This window comes from Papio anubis, chromosome 1, assembly GCF_008728515.1.
Source record: "Papio anubis isolate 15944 chromosome 1, Panubis1.0, whole genome shotgun sequence".
Classification (NCBI taxonomy): domain Eukaryota; kingdom Metazoa; phylum Chordata; class Mammalia; order Primates; family Cercopithecidae; genus Papio; species Papio anubis.
Genome location: NC_044976.1, coordinates 200554179 through 200567751, shown reverse-complemented (window position 1 = coordinate 200567751; position 13573 = coordinate 200554179). Strand labels below are relative to the sequence as shown.

General features: G+C 44.1%; 1 pseudogene; it reads left to right on the top strand.

Moving 5' to 3' along the window:
* The first annotated feature begins 453 nt into the window (after nucleotides 1-453).
* On the top strand, nucleotides 454-1868 carry LOC110742607 (annotated as a pseudogene).
* Nucleotides 1869-13573: the final 11705 nt, after the last annotated feature.

Sequence of the window (13573 nt, the reverse complement as noted above, 5' to 3'; positions counted from 1 at the left end):
AGACTGGGAGAAAATCTTTACAAAATGCATAGCTGACAGAGGACTTGTATTTAGAACATTCCAATAAGACTGGGCCAAAGATTTGCCTAGACCTTTCACCAAGGAAGATACACAGACGGCAAAATAAAAGTACATAACAAGATGCTCAGCATCATTAGTTATCAGGGGAATGCAAATTAAAACCTCATGGGGGCCGCGCGCGGTGGCTCACGCCTGTAATCCCAGCACTTTGGAAGGCCAAGGCACGCGGATCCCCTGAGGTCAGGAGTTCGAGACCAGCCTGACCAAACGGTGAAACCCCCTCTCCATGAAAAATACAAAAATTAGCCAGGCGTGATTGTGCACGCCTGTAATCCCAGGTACTCGGGAGGCTGAGGCACGAGAATTGTTTGAACCTGGGAGGCGGAGGTTGCAGTGAGCCAAGACTGCTCCACTGCACTCTAGCCTGGGCGACACAGCAAGACCGTCTCAAAAACTAAAAGAAAACAACCTTACGGGATACTACTTACAACTCATATGATTGGTTAAAATTTTAAAAAATCTGGCTGCAGAGATCGCACCACTGCACTCCAGCTTGGGCGACAGAGCGAGACTACGTCTTAAAAACAACAACAACAACAACAACAAACCTGTTTGCAGATCCGCCATATTGTCTGCAGAAGCTGGCGCTGAAGCTGCCACCACTTCTGCCGCCAAGTGTGAGCGAGCGCAGCCGCGATGGAGACCAGGGCAAGCCCAGGGAAAGGCAGTTATCAAATGAAGAGCTCTAAGAACAATGCTTTAACCCTGAAGTAACGAAGCAAGACACGTGCAAGAATTTTTAAACGGAGAAATGTGGAGCTGATTAACGAAGAAGTTGCCATGTTGGATAGTCTTCTCATGGACTCCTAGGTGAGCTCTGCTACTAGGGAGAGTGTGATCACAAGAGAGATGGTGGAGATGCTCTCTCCTGGTGATTCTGACCTGCAGTTAGCAACCACACAGAAATTCTGGAAACTGCTCTCCAAAGAGCCTAGTCCTCCAACAGATGAAGTTATCAACACTCCAAGAGTGGTGGATCGGTTTGTGGAGTTTCTGAAGAGAAATGAGAATTGTACATTACATTTTGAAGCTTCCTGGGCTCTAACAAATATTGCCTCTTGGAACCTCTCAGTAGACCAAAATTGTCATTGAAGCTGGGGCTGTCCACATTTTTATAGAGCTGCTTAATTCAGACTTCATGGATGTTCAGGAACAGGCAGTCTGGACACTGGGAAACATAGCTGGAGATAGCTCTGTTTGCCAAGATTACGTCTTGAACTGTTCCATCCTTAATCCTTTGTTAATATTCCTTACCGAGTCCACACGACTGACGATGACACGGAATGCAGTCTGGACCCTGTCAAATCTCTGCCAAGGGAAGAACCCACCCCCAGAGGTTGCAAAGGTCTCTCCTTGTTTGCCTGTGCTGTCTCGCCTACTCTTCAGCAGCGACTCGGACTTGCTGGCAAAGCTTGCTGGGCCCTTTCTTACCTGTCTGATGGCCCCAACGAGAAGATCCAGGCAGTCATAGACTCTGCAGTCTTCCAGAGATTGGTAGAGCTGCGGATGCACAATGATTACAAAATGGCTTCTCCTGCTCTGAGAGTCATGGGTGACATCGTCACTGGGGATGACATCCAGACCCAGGTCATTCTTAACTGTTCAGCCCCACCTTACCTTCTCCACTTGCTGAGGAGTCCCAAGGAGTCAATCCGGAAGGAAGCTTGCTGGACTATTTCAAATGTTACTGCTGGCGAAAAGCTGAACATTCTAAAAACCAGAGTGCCTCTTCTCCTCCTCCAAAGGATTGCAGCTCCTCGCCGGCAACGGTAAAAAGCTGGACAGAGAATCTCTTTGAGGAGTCGACAGAAGTAGGCTTCAGAATGTCAGTCATAACAAACTTCTCCGAGCTAAAGGAGCATCTTCTAACCCATCGCAAGGAAGCTAAAAGCCTTGAAAAAAGGTTAGACAAATGGCTAACTAGAATAAACAGTGTAGAGAAGACCTTAAGAAGGGGACTTGTTGGGTTTTTCTTCCTTACACTATATTTTGGCTGCACACATACCTTTAACCCAGGAGCCCGGGGTAGACAAAGGAGGACTAACGTAATCAATTTGCACCTTTTTAAATTTTTCTTTTTTTCTTTTTTTCTTCAGTGGTGACTTCCTTCCCTTTTGTCTTTTTTCATTCTTCCCAGTCCTCTGCCCTGATCGATCTAACTCTTCTCTTGGGTACTTGAGCAGACAGTATATTCCAGAGGTGGGAGGTGGGAGAGGAAAGAAGAAATCCAAAACAAAGTGTTCTTGCTCTGACAGAATATTAATCTTGTATGCTTGGATTGGGTTATTTAATTTTTTTTCTTTTGCACATTTTCCTTTTATTAAGATTGCGCTTCCCAAGAACCATGAGTTCCTGGTTTTAGTAAACCCAGCCGCCAGCATTGCCTGGGACTAGAGGCTGATGAGGAGGCTACCATGAAACAAAGGTCCCTCCCTCCCTCTGACTCTTTGCTCAGACCTCTTCAGTTTGGGAGATTCTCCTCACTCTCCTGGAGGGTCCCAAGTACACAAGTGGGAGTGCAGGGGAGGAGCACAGGACTTCACATGGGGCTTCCCACATGTAGCTTCTGATCCCATTTTTCCTACTCACTTTCCAAATGGTGTGACCCAACTTCATTTGTTTACTTGAAAATTCCCCCTCCAGGTTGAGAGAACCTCTGAGATGGCTGTATTTTCTGCTAAGCTTGAGACAGGGGGCTGTGGTCCTTCCTTTCTCCTGAGGAGAAAGTCTTTGCTCTGGTGACCTATAAGTTGTAGAGGAGGTTGGAGTGAGAGTGTCGTGTATTGGGATGGTCAGGGATCCCTGTCTTTGGCTTTTCTTCTTCTTCCTCTTCTATAGTTGGGTCATGTATATTTTACTTCCAAAGGAGAGAATATCAAAAAGTTCTGTATTTTTAAATATTCTATATATTAGGTAGGTCAATCTTAATTGGTCTCAAGAGGAAGAACTGCCTGTAATTTCTGTAAGTAGGATACTGTGAGGAAGACCAAAAAGAGATGTGGATGCTTCCTCACTCAGGAGGTCTGAGCTTGGTCCTTTTCCTCTCTACTTGGATTCTGGACCACCGCCTGGGACCAACCCTAAGCTCTGGAACCTTCATAAAGCAGGTCGGTGTGGCCTGATTGTCCCAGGGTCTGAAGGGAGCAAGGATAAGCTCAGGGCCTGGTGAAGTCTGCTACTCTGTCCTTACTGCTAACCATCCTGCTTGTATCAGGAAACCCAGAAGCAGTTTGTTTTCACAAATTCAATCTCAATGGCCATTGTCCACATAACTGATCACCTATGGCTGCCTCTCCTATTTCTTATCTATTATCGCTGAAACTTAAACTCAGTAGCCTGCATTTTTTTTTTTTTTTTTTTGCTATTGGTTAGCTTCCCTGTTGAGATCCTTGTACCTGGTTTGGGTTTTCCCCTCCTTGTGACAATTATAATCCAGATGTTTTTTCTTTCTGTTTAAATTATGGTAGTGCATTGCCTCAGTGGCTTGCCTGTGCCTCTGGGTGGATTACATATGATAGTAAAGCCACCTGTTTGGATGTGAGTAGAGGAAGTTGGTGTAGACCAGCTGTGGAGCTGAAGGCACAGTCTGTCGCACTCCCACCTCCCCACTGTGGTTAGTCAGAGGCATCCTGCTCCAAGCTCCGCTTTTCCTTCCTCTGAAACAGTGCCATTCTTGCTCCTATTGCTACACATCTCCTTCTGGCTCTGGTGAAATCCATGCCCCTCTGCTTTAAACCTAAAGTTCAGGTACTTATTGTTGGCCATTGGTCTTGAATTTGCCCTCTCCTGGTGCTGTGGTCCCAGTTCAAAGCCATTTTCTGAGGAGGATGGTTTAAGGCTGGCAATTGTCCCTGAAAAACCACACCCATGTTGTACCTCTTTGGTGAGTCAGATGCCACTCATCAGCTTGGGAATGATGGCTACCAACCCCCAATCTCCCAGGAAGGCAAGGGGGCAGAATCTTTTTTTCACTAGGCCTGCTACCTCCATTACAATTACAGTTCCATAAAAAGCCCTCCCCCACCCAACCTCTACCCATTGTTCTCATCCAAAGGGCAGTTTAGTAGGATCTACTCTGTGCATCTCAAGTAACAGGTAAGTCCCTGTTATTGGGGCCAGATTCTTAGTGTAAGACATACACATCCTGCTTGCCCAGCTGTTCCTCCAAATCTACTTTGACTTCACCTCCGGGTCCTGTATCAGATGGAAATTTTTTTTGGTCATCTGGCTGCTGCTCAAAGCCAGATTTCCCTAAGAACTCCAAAGGCTAAAGTACTAGGGGCACAGTGTGAGGATAGATTTCTCATCAGAGAAAAGTGGCCTCCGAGAGCTTTCATTTGTGTCTTCCCCAGACCAGCTTTTCCTGTTATCTTCCTTTAATCCCCTTTCAACCAACAGGTGAAGTTCTTCCAGCCCACAGAGGCAATAATATCATCTTTTATATGTCCTCCTCTCCTTTGGCCATGTAATGAAACAAAATATTATTTACTTAGCCCAGGCTTGAGAGCCACTGTTTGTGGGCAGTCTCCATCTGGATTCCAGACCCTGGCTTAAGTGAGGTAAGGCTTTCTGGTTATTGCCAGGATGGAGCCCTCTACCCCAGTCTGCTATAGGGAATGCCCTAATTAGTTGAGGAATGCTTTTGGAATCCTGGCATGTTGGCATATGGCTGATCTATCCTTTTTAAGATCTCTGGTTGGGGGTATCTAGATATGGATTAGGAGAGACAAGGAGCCTTTTTCTTGGTTGATGTGTTCAAATGCTTTTTTGAATGGTGCCAACCCCTCCAGGCATCCCACCCCCAAATCATCATCTTTAGTACTAACAGGGTCTCTGGTCTTAGAAGCCTGCCTTCAGACCCAGCTGACTCCAGTGACTGCCTGGCCTTGATGTTGGGTGCAACCTTCAGATAGAACCACATGGGTTCCACCCACAGGCTGGCCAGCCTTGTTACCTGGGTCAGGGAATACAAATGGCCCCGCAGAGAGCAGGTGTTGATCTCAGTTTTCAGGGACCCCTTGTGTTCCCCCTTACGTAGACCCCATAGATCTACTCCATCAACTCTTCCATGAAAGTCATCCTCCAGCAGCCCTGTTTTTTGGAGCTGAACTACACAGATTATAGAGCCAAGATTGCGCCACTGCACTCCAGCCTGGGAGACAGGGCAAGACTCCATCTCAAGAAAAAAATAATAATAAAATAAAAAGAGCCCACACCTTCATGAACCCTCAGACTCTGGAGTTGGGTATTGGCTTTTTTAGCCAGCTTTTGTGGGAACTGCCTTTGATTGACCTATTAAAGAAGGATATGGGGTATGGAGTCCCAGCCACTCAAGAGACTGGATATCCCTCAAGAATGGCTTGGGTTACCAGCTATGGATCCTTGGAAGATTAAGCAAATCCTTCTCCTCACTGGTTTTTCTTTGCAAATTCATCTGCTTTGTTTTGTTTTTCCCCTAATAACTATAAACTCTGTCTATTTTCCATGTTCTCAGGGTCCCTGGGTAGACAGACACCGCTTGATTTCAGGGCAGACTTAGGCCAGGAAACCATGGCATTCAGTGTGCTGAGTCCAGACAAATGATATTTATATACACATCTAAATGTGAAGAGAAAATGTAGTTCTTTAGGTTTCAAACTCTGTAATAGATATAAAACAAAAATAAAAACCTGCTGCAAAGTTCAAAAATATATAAAATTTTAAAAATCTGACAATACAAAGCATTGATGAGAACATGGAGCAACAGAAACTCTCATACTTTTCTGATGGGAATGCAAATTGGAACAGTCACTTTGGAAAACAGTTTGACAGTTTCTCATAAGTTTAACACAAACATCATAGAATCCAGCAGTTTCACAGTTACATGTTTACTTAGACATCCAAAGACTTTTATGCAAATGCTCAGAGCATTTATTTATAATTGCCAACAATTGGAAACAGTCCAAATTTACATCAACAGGTGAATAAACAAATTATAATAATACAATGAAATATTACTTCACAATAAAAGAATGAGCTACAGACACGTTCATATAGTTTAGATAATTGTCCCAGCCCAAATCTCATGTTGAATTGTAATCCCCAGTGGTGGACATGGGGCCTGGGGGGTGGTATCTGGATCATGGGGACAGATTCCTCATGGCTTGGTGCTGTCTTTGTGATAATGAGTTCTCACAAGATCTGGTCATTTAAGAGTGTGTCGCACCTCCCCTTTCCCCCCACACACTCTCTCTCTTTCTCTTTCCCTCTATCTCTCTTTCTCTTTCTCTCTCTCTCTTTTTCTCTCACACACGAGCACATGTGCTTGCTCCTGCTTTTGCCATGTGACATGCCTGCTCCCACTTCACCTTCTGCCATGATTCAAAGCTCACTGAGGCTTCACCAGAAGCCAAGCAGATGCCAGCACCATGCCTCCTGTAAAGCCTGCAGAACTATGAGCTAACTAAACCTCTTTTCTTTATAAATTACCCAGTCTCAAGTATTTCTTTATAGCAATGCTAGAATGACACAATACAGAAAATTGGTACTGAGGAGTGGGACATTGCTATAAAAATACATAAAAATGTAGAAGTGACTTTGGAACTGGATAGTAGGCAGAGGCTGGAAGACTTTGGAGGGCTCAGAAGAAAACAGGAAGATAAGAGAAGTCTGGAACTTCCTAGAGACTAATTAAGTGGTTGTGACCAAAATGCTGTAGTGATATGGACAGTGAAGTCCAGGTTGATGAGGTCTCAGATGGAAATGAGGAACTTATTGGGAACTGGGGTAAAGGCTTCCCTTGTTATGCCTTAGCAAAGAGCTTGGCTGCATTATGTTTATGCCCTAGGGACCTGTGGAAGGTTGAGCTTCAGAGTGATGATTTAGGGTGTCTGGTGGAAGAAATTGCTAAGCAGCAAAGCATTCAAGAGTTTGCCTGGCTACTTCTAACAGCTTAGGATCAGATGTGGGACAAAGAAGTGACTTAAAGTTGGAATTTATATTTAAACAGGAAGCAGAGCATAAAAGTTTGGAAAATTTGCAGCTTAGCCATGTGGTAAAGAAGGAAAAGACTTTTCTGGGGAGGGGAATACAGGCAGGCCATGGACCAAACACTTATTAGAAATATTTGAATAACTAAAAAGGAGCCAAGTGTTAATATCCAAGACAATGGGAAAAAAGCCTGGAAGGCATTTCAGAGATCTAAGAGGAAGCCCCTCCCAGGCCTGTAAAGGAAAAGTGATTTCATGGGCCAGACTCAGGGCCCTACTTCTCTGAGCAGCCTCAGGACACTGCTTCCCACATCCCTGCCACTCCAGCCCCAGCAGGGGCTCAAAGGGGCAGGGGCCTAGGTACAACTGAAACTGCCACTTTGGAGAATGCAAATTATAAGCTTTGGTGAATTCCACATGGTGTTAAGCCTGCAGATGCACAGAATGCAGGAGTTAAGGAGGCTTGGCAGCCTCCACCTAGATTCCAGGAGATACATGAAAAACCCTAGGTGCCCAGGCAGAAGCCTGCTGCAAGGGTGGAGCCCCCACAGAGAACCTCTACTAGGGCAGTGCAGACAGGAAATGTGGGGTTGGAACTCTCCCAACAGAGTCACCACCGGGGTACTGCTTAGTGGAGCTGTGAGAAGGATGCCACCATCCTCAAGACGCCAGAATGGTAGATCCACTGGCAGCTTGCACCCTGCACCTGGAAAAGCCCCAGGCACTCAACAGCCTGTGAGAGCAGCCACAGGGACTGAACCTTGAAAAACCACAGGGACAGAGCTGTCCAAGACATTGGGAGCCCACCCCTTGTACCAGTGTGCCTTGGATGTGAGACATGGAGTCAAAGGAGATTATTTTGGAGCTTTAAGATTTCATGACTGCCCTGCTGGGTTTCAAACTTGTGTGGGACCTGTAGCACCTTCTTTTTTTGGCCAAACATCCCTTTTGGAATGTTTACTCAATGCCTGTACCCCCCTTGTATCTTCAAAGTAATGAATTTGTTTTTGATTTTACAGGCTCATAGGTGGAAGGGACTTGCCTTGCTTCAGATGAGACTTTGGACTTTGGACTTTTGAATTCATGCTAAATGAGTTAGCATTTACCATGAGTTAGCATTTAGCATGAATAGGGAGACTATTGGGAAGTCATGACTGTATTCTGCATTGTGAGAAGGACATGAGATTTGGGAGGTGCCAGTGATAGAATGATATAGTTTGGATATTTGTCCCCACCCAAATCTCATGTTGAATTGTAATCCCCAGTGCTAGAGGTGAGGCCTAGAGGGACGTGTTTAGATCATGGGGGTGGGACCCTCATGGCTTGGTGCTGTCTTCACGATAGTGAGTTATTGAGAGATCTGGTCATTTAAAAGTGTGTGGCACCTCCCCAGCCCCTGACCCCACTCTCTTTTGCTTCTGCTCTCACCATGTGAAGTGCCTTCTCCCACTTTGCCTTCTGCCACAAGTACAAGCTTCCTGAGGCCTCCCTAGAAGCAGATGCTGACACTGTTTCCTCTACACTCTGCAGAACTGTGAGCCAATTAAACCTCTTTTCTTTTTATAAGACACTTTGTCACCCAGGCTGGAGTACAGTGGCATGAACATGGCTCAATTCAGCCTCGACCTCTCAGGCTCAAGCAATCCTCCCACCTTAGCCCACCAAGTAGCTGGGACTATAAATGCACACCAGCACTCCTGGCTAATGTTTGCATTTTTTATAGAGACGGGGTTTTGCCATGTTGGCCAGGCTGGTCTTGAACTCCAGATCTCAAGCAATCTGCCCACTTCGGCCTCCCTAAGTGCTGTGATTACAGGCATAAGTCACTGTGCCTGGCCAAACCTCTTTTCTTATAAATTACCCATTCTCAGGTATTTCTTTATAGCAATGCAAGAATAGCCTAACACACACATACAACAACACAGATGAATCTCAAATCATTATGTGAAGTGAAAGGAATCAGACACAAAAGGTTACATATACTATGTTCCACTTATATAGAGTTTAGAAAAGGCAGAAAGGGATAGAAACAGAAAATAGGTAGGTAGCTTAGGGACCAGGGATTGAGGGAGAGAACTGATTGCCATCACTCCGAAAGTTCCCTTGTGCCCCTCAAGGAAACTTGTGGAGTGATGGCAATGCTTTATATTTGATTGAGAGAGTGGTTGCGCAACCTAATAAATTTGTTAAAACTCATTGACCTAGCCACTTAAAAGTGGTGAACTTATTTTATGTAATAAAATATTGAATATTATTTATAAGTTATTTTGCCCCTGTATTCATTTGTTTTGCTATGTAACAAATCATCACAGATTTAGCAGCTTAAAATACTCACTGAGCTCACAGGCCTGTCAGTCAAAAGCCTCATAGGCTGTTGCTGAGCTCTTGGTTCAGGGTATTACAAGGCTGAACCTAAGGTGTTGATCAGGCGGTGTTCTTGTCTGGATCAGTTCTCAGTTCCCAGAGGCTACCTATATTCCTTACCACATGGCCCTCTTCATTTTCCACCCAGCAATGGCACATTGAATCCTTCTTAGACTTTGGCTCTCTGACTTCTTCTGAAACTAGCCAGAGAAAACCCCCAGCCTTAAAAGGCTGCTGTGATAGGATCAGGCCCACTTGGAAAATCTCCCTATCTTATGGTCAACTGAGCCATATAACACAACCTTATTATGAGAGTAAAATCCATCATATATACAGACCTGGGATTAGGCAGGGAATACTCAGGGAGTAGGGAGCAGAAATTCTTGGTGCCATCTTAGAATTCTGCCTGCCACAATATCTGCAGAAATCTTCCTTTAGAAATTAAATTTCATGTAATTATACATTGAAAATAATACCCTTTTGAAAAAGATAAAATTACCATCATGTGTCATGTTAACAATAGGAATATATTCTAAAAAATGTGTTGTTGGGTGATTTTTGTCTTTGTGTAAATATCATAAAGGGTACTTACACAAATCTCCATGGTATAGCCTACTACTCCCTGAGGCTACATATAGCCTATTCTCCTAGGCTACAAACCTGTACAGCATGTTACTATCCTGAATACTGTAGGTGACTGAAGCACAATGGTAAGTATTTGTGTGTGTAAACATATCTAACCATAGAAAAGGCACAGTTAAAACATGGTTTTATAATCTCATGGGATCCCCATTGTATATGTGGTCTGTCATTGACTGAGGGATCTCTTTATGTGGTACATGATTGTATTTAAATTTGGGGTTGTCCCAGAAAATCTGGGATATAGTGTTGCCAATATGATTTAGTTACTTTCCTGCTACTTATGTTAGGATAGGACAGAGGGGGACTAGGCTAGCATGTTTTGAATGCTTACCCATGTGCCAGACACATGCCAGACATTTTACATATGTAAAGCATCAAATGGCCTCTGATTCAAAGGAAATGGTGGGGGTGGAAGTAGAGAGGGGTGGGAGGTAGACATAGTTTCCAGTGCACAGTGTAGGAGGTGGGTGGTGTATGTCAGAATGCAAAGCTGGGCCATTCCCGGATTCTGTCCCCAAAAAGGCAAGAAGGAGAACCAAAAATGGGGCGGTTATAGTGATGAATCCATAACTAGTCTCCATTTGGGTGTCTGGGGCAGAGCTTCTCAACCATAGTGTGGCTGGACAAATCTCTTCTGTCTACCCTTGCAAGCTGTACCAGTGTCATCATTTTTAAGATGCGCTATTAGGTAAAAGATTGTGCAAAGCACTAGTCTGAGGTATAAGACATAGCTCCTGTAGACGTGAGAAAGAATGTGAAGGACCGAGGCAGAACAGAAGCATGCCTCATGGGAGATGGTTCTGGGGTGGGAATTTGTCCTGAAGTCTTATCAAAGTGCTTGGTGTATCCTTTCTATGCTATAAGGCAGTAGATAGGATTTAGGGATTTAGGAGTTGGAGGACCCAGGCCTTTGATAGGCTCCCCAACTGCAGACCACAGAAGGAACTGGGTGGAGATTGTGCCAAGACCACAGAGCAGGTTGAAGGGTGAGCTGCCTGCTGCCTGGCTCAACTGTTCTCAAGGCCCCCATGAGCATCAGCACTAATGCCTCAGCCTACACAGTGGGCGTTGAGCTAAGCTCAGCCAAGGCGAGGTGCTATGGTGGAAAGGGTGGATTCTGAACTGTGGCATGCCCGGGATTCTTTCCCGATTCTGCTACATACCAGCTTTGAACCTCCAGGTAGACTTATAAAACCTGTCTGAGTCTCAGTGTCCACATCAGTAAAATGGGCCTGCTGGTCATGTTTCCCTCAAATGGTTGCTATGACCATGACAGGAAGTTGCTGCCCGGAACAATAGATGGTGCGAGGTGGTATTTTGACAGCTCCCAGCTAAACTGGGCTTCCGGCCCCAGAGCAGCTAGGAATCTGCCCTAACAGGAAATGAAAGGGAGCTGAACATGTGTATTTACTGTGTGCCTTTTGAGGGATACTTGTTTTACCTGGTGGATAGCCTAATGCCTAGTTGAACCTGCAAGCGGGTGGCGGCGGGAGGGGGGTCACTCACTTGGGGAACTTGTTTATACTGGCAGATGCCCTTGTGGCTCTTGTCCATACTGTGTCTAGTTTATGCCTGACTATTGACCTCATGCTGGGAGCCTGACTTGTGTTCTCCCAGTGTCCCAGAGAAACCCGGCCAGGGCACAGCCCCTGGTTCTTCAGATGGAAGGCATAAAGTCAATACATCATCACAATAGGAAACAAGTGCAAACATTTTCCTGGGAGGGAAGAGCACAGTGATCAGGAGGGCAGCCTCCATTCCTGGGTCAGGAGAGGCAGGAATGAAGAGTCAGGTAGAAAGAGAGAAAGAGAGGGCAGGCAGGGTGAGGGGAGAGCATGGCAACTAGCACTATACATAAAAGAATAGGGTCTGGGTCATGTCAAATTCCTGGGAAAATGCCTGAATGGTCCATTTATAGGAAGCAGTGGGAAAGTGAGGAGCCCAGTCTGGCTAGGCGGGAGAGACGCCTCTGAATTCTTATCCGTGGCCACTGCTTAATCCATTTGGGTGTGGTGTTCTCCTTCTAACACCTAGGCAGCAACTTTTGCTGTGTAGAGAGCTTAAATACACCTGCTGGAGAGTCTGGCTTTATTGTGGCCTGGGGACATGGACCCATGGCAGACAGGTGAGACCGCATAACTGTCTTCTGCTGCACTGCCCCACTCTTTGTAACTGGACTCAGGCCCCAGTCTCTAATTCTCTGTCCAGCTCTTTTGTTTTGTAGTTTGTTTTTTTTATTTTTTTAAATTGGCAAATAAAATTTTATATATTTATGGTATAAATATACACGTTTTGATACATGTATACAACGTAGAATAACTGAATAAAGCTAATTAGCATACCTATTCTATCACATACTTACCCTTTTCTGTAGCAAAAACATGTAACATGTACTCTCTTAGCAATTTTCAAGTACATAATATATTGTTATTAACTATAATCACCAAGTTGTATAAAAGACCTCCTGAATTTATTCCTTCTATCTAACTGAAATTTTGTATTCTTGCAGCAGTATCTCCCCAAACTCCCCTCCCCCAGGTCCTGGCAAGCACCATTTACTCTCTGTTTTTGAATTTGACTTTTTTAGATTCCACATATAAATGGTATCATGCAATATTTGTCGTTCTGTAGCTGGCTTATTTCACTTAGCAGAATGTCCTCCATGTTTATCCATATTTTTGAAAATGAGAGAATTTCCTTCTTTTTAAAAGTTGAATAGTATTCCATTATGTATATGTACCACATTTTCTTTATCCATTGATAGACACTTGGGCTGATTTTCTAATTTGGCTATTGTGAATAATGCTGTAATAAACATGAGAGTGCAGCTATCCCTTCAACATACTAATTTCATTTGCTTTGGATATATACCCAGAAGTGGGGTTGCTGGATCATATGGTTGTTCCATTTTTAATTGTTTGAGGAACCTCCATGCAGTAACAGTGTGCAAGGGTTCCCTTTTCTCCATGTTTTCAACATATCATGTTATTTCTTATCTTTTTGCTATTAGCCATCCTAAAAGGTGTTAGTTGATATCTTTTTGTGGTTTTCATTTGTATTTTCCTGATGATTAGCGATGCTGAACATTTTAATATGCCTATTGGCCACTTGAATGTCTTTTTTTTTTCCTGTACTTGTTTTTATTTATTTATTTTTAATTAAAAATTTTAGTTGACATATAATTGTACATATTTATAAGGTGCAGTATGTTATTTTGATACCTGTGTACAATGTGTAATAAATGAAGGTAATTAGCAAATCCATCAACTCGGACATTTATCATTTCCTTGTGTTGGGAACATTCAAAATCCTCTCTTCTAGCTATTTGCAAATATGCAATAAATTGTTATTAACTATAATCATTCTCTGGTGCTATAGAACACTAGAACGGATTCCTCCTACCTGGTTTGTAATTTTGTAATCGGTAGTCAACCTCTCTCTATTCCCTCTCCCCTCTACCCTTTCCAGCCTTAGTAATCACTATTCTACTCTCTACTTCTATGATATCAATTTTTTTT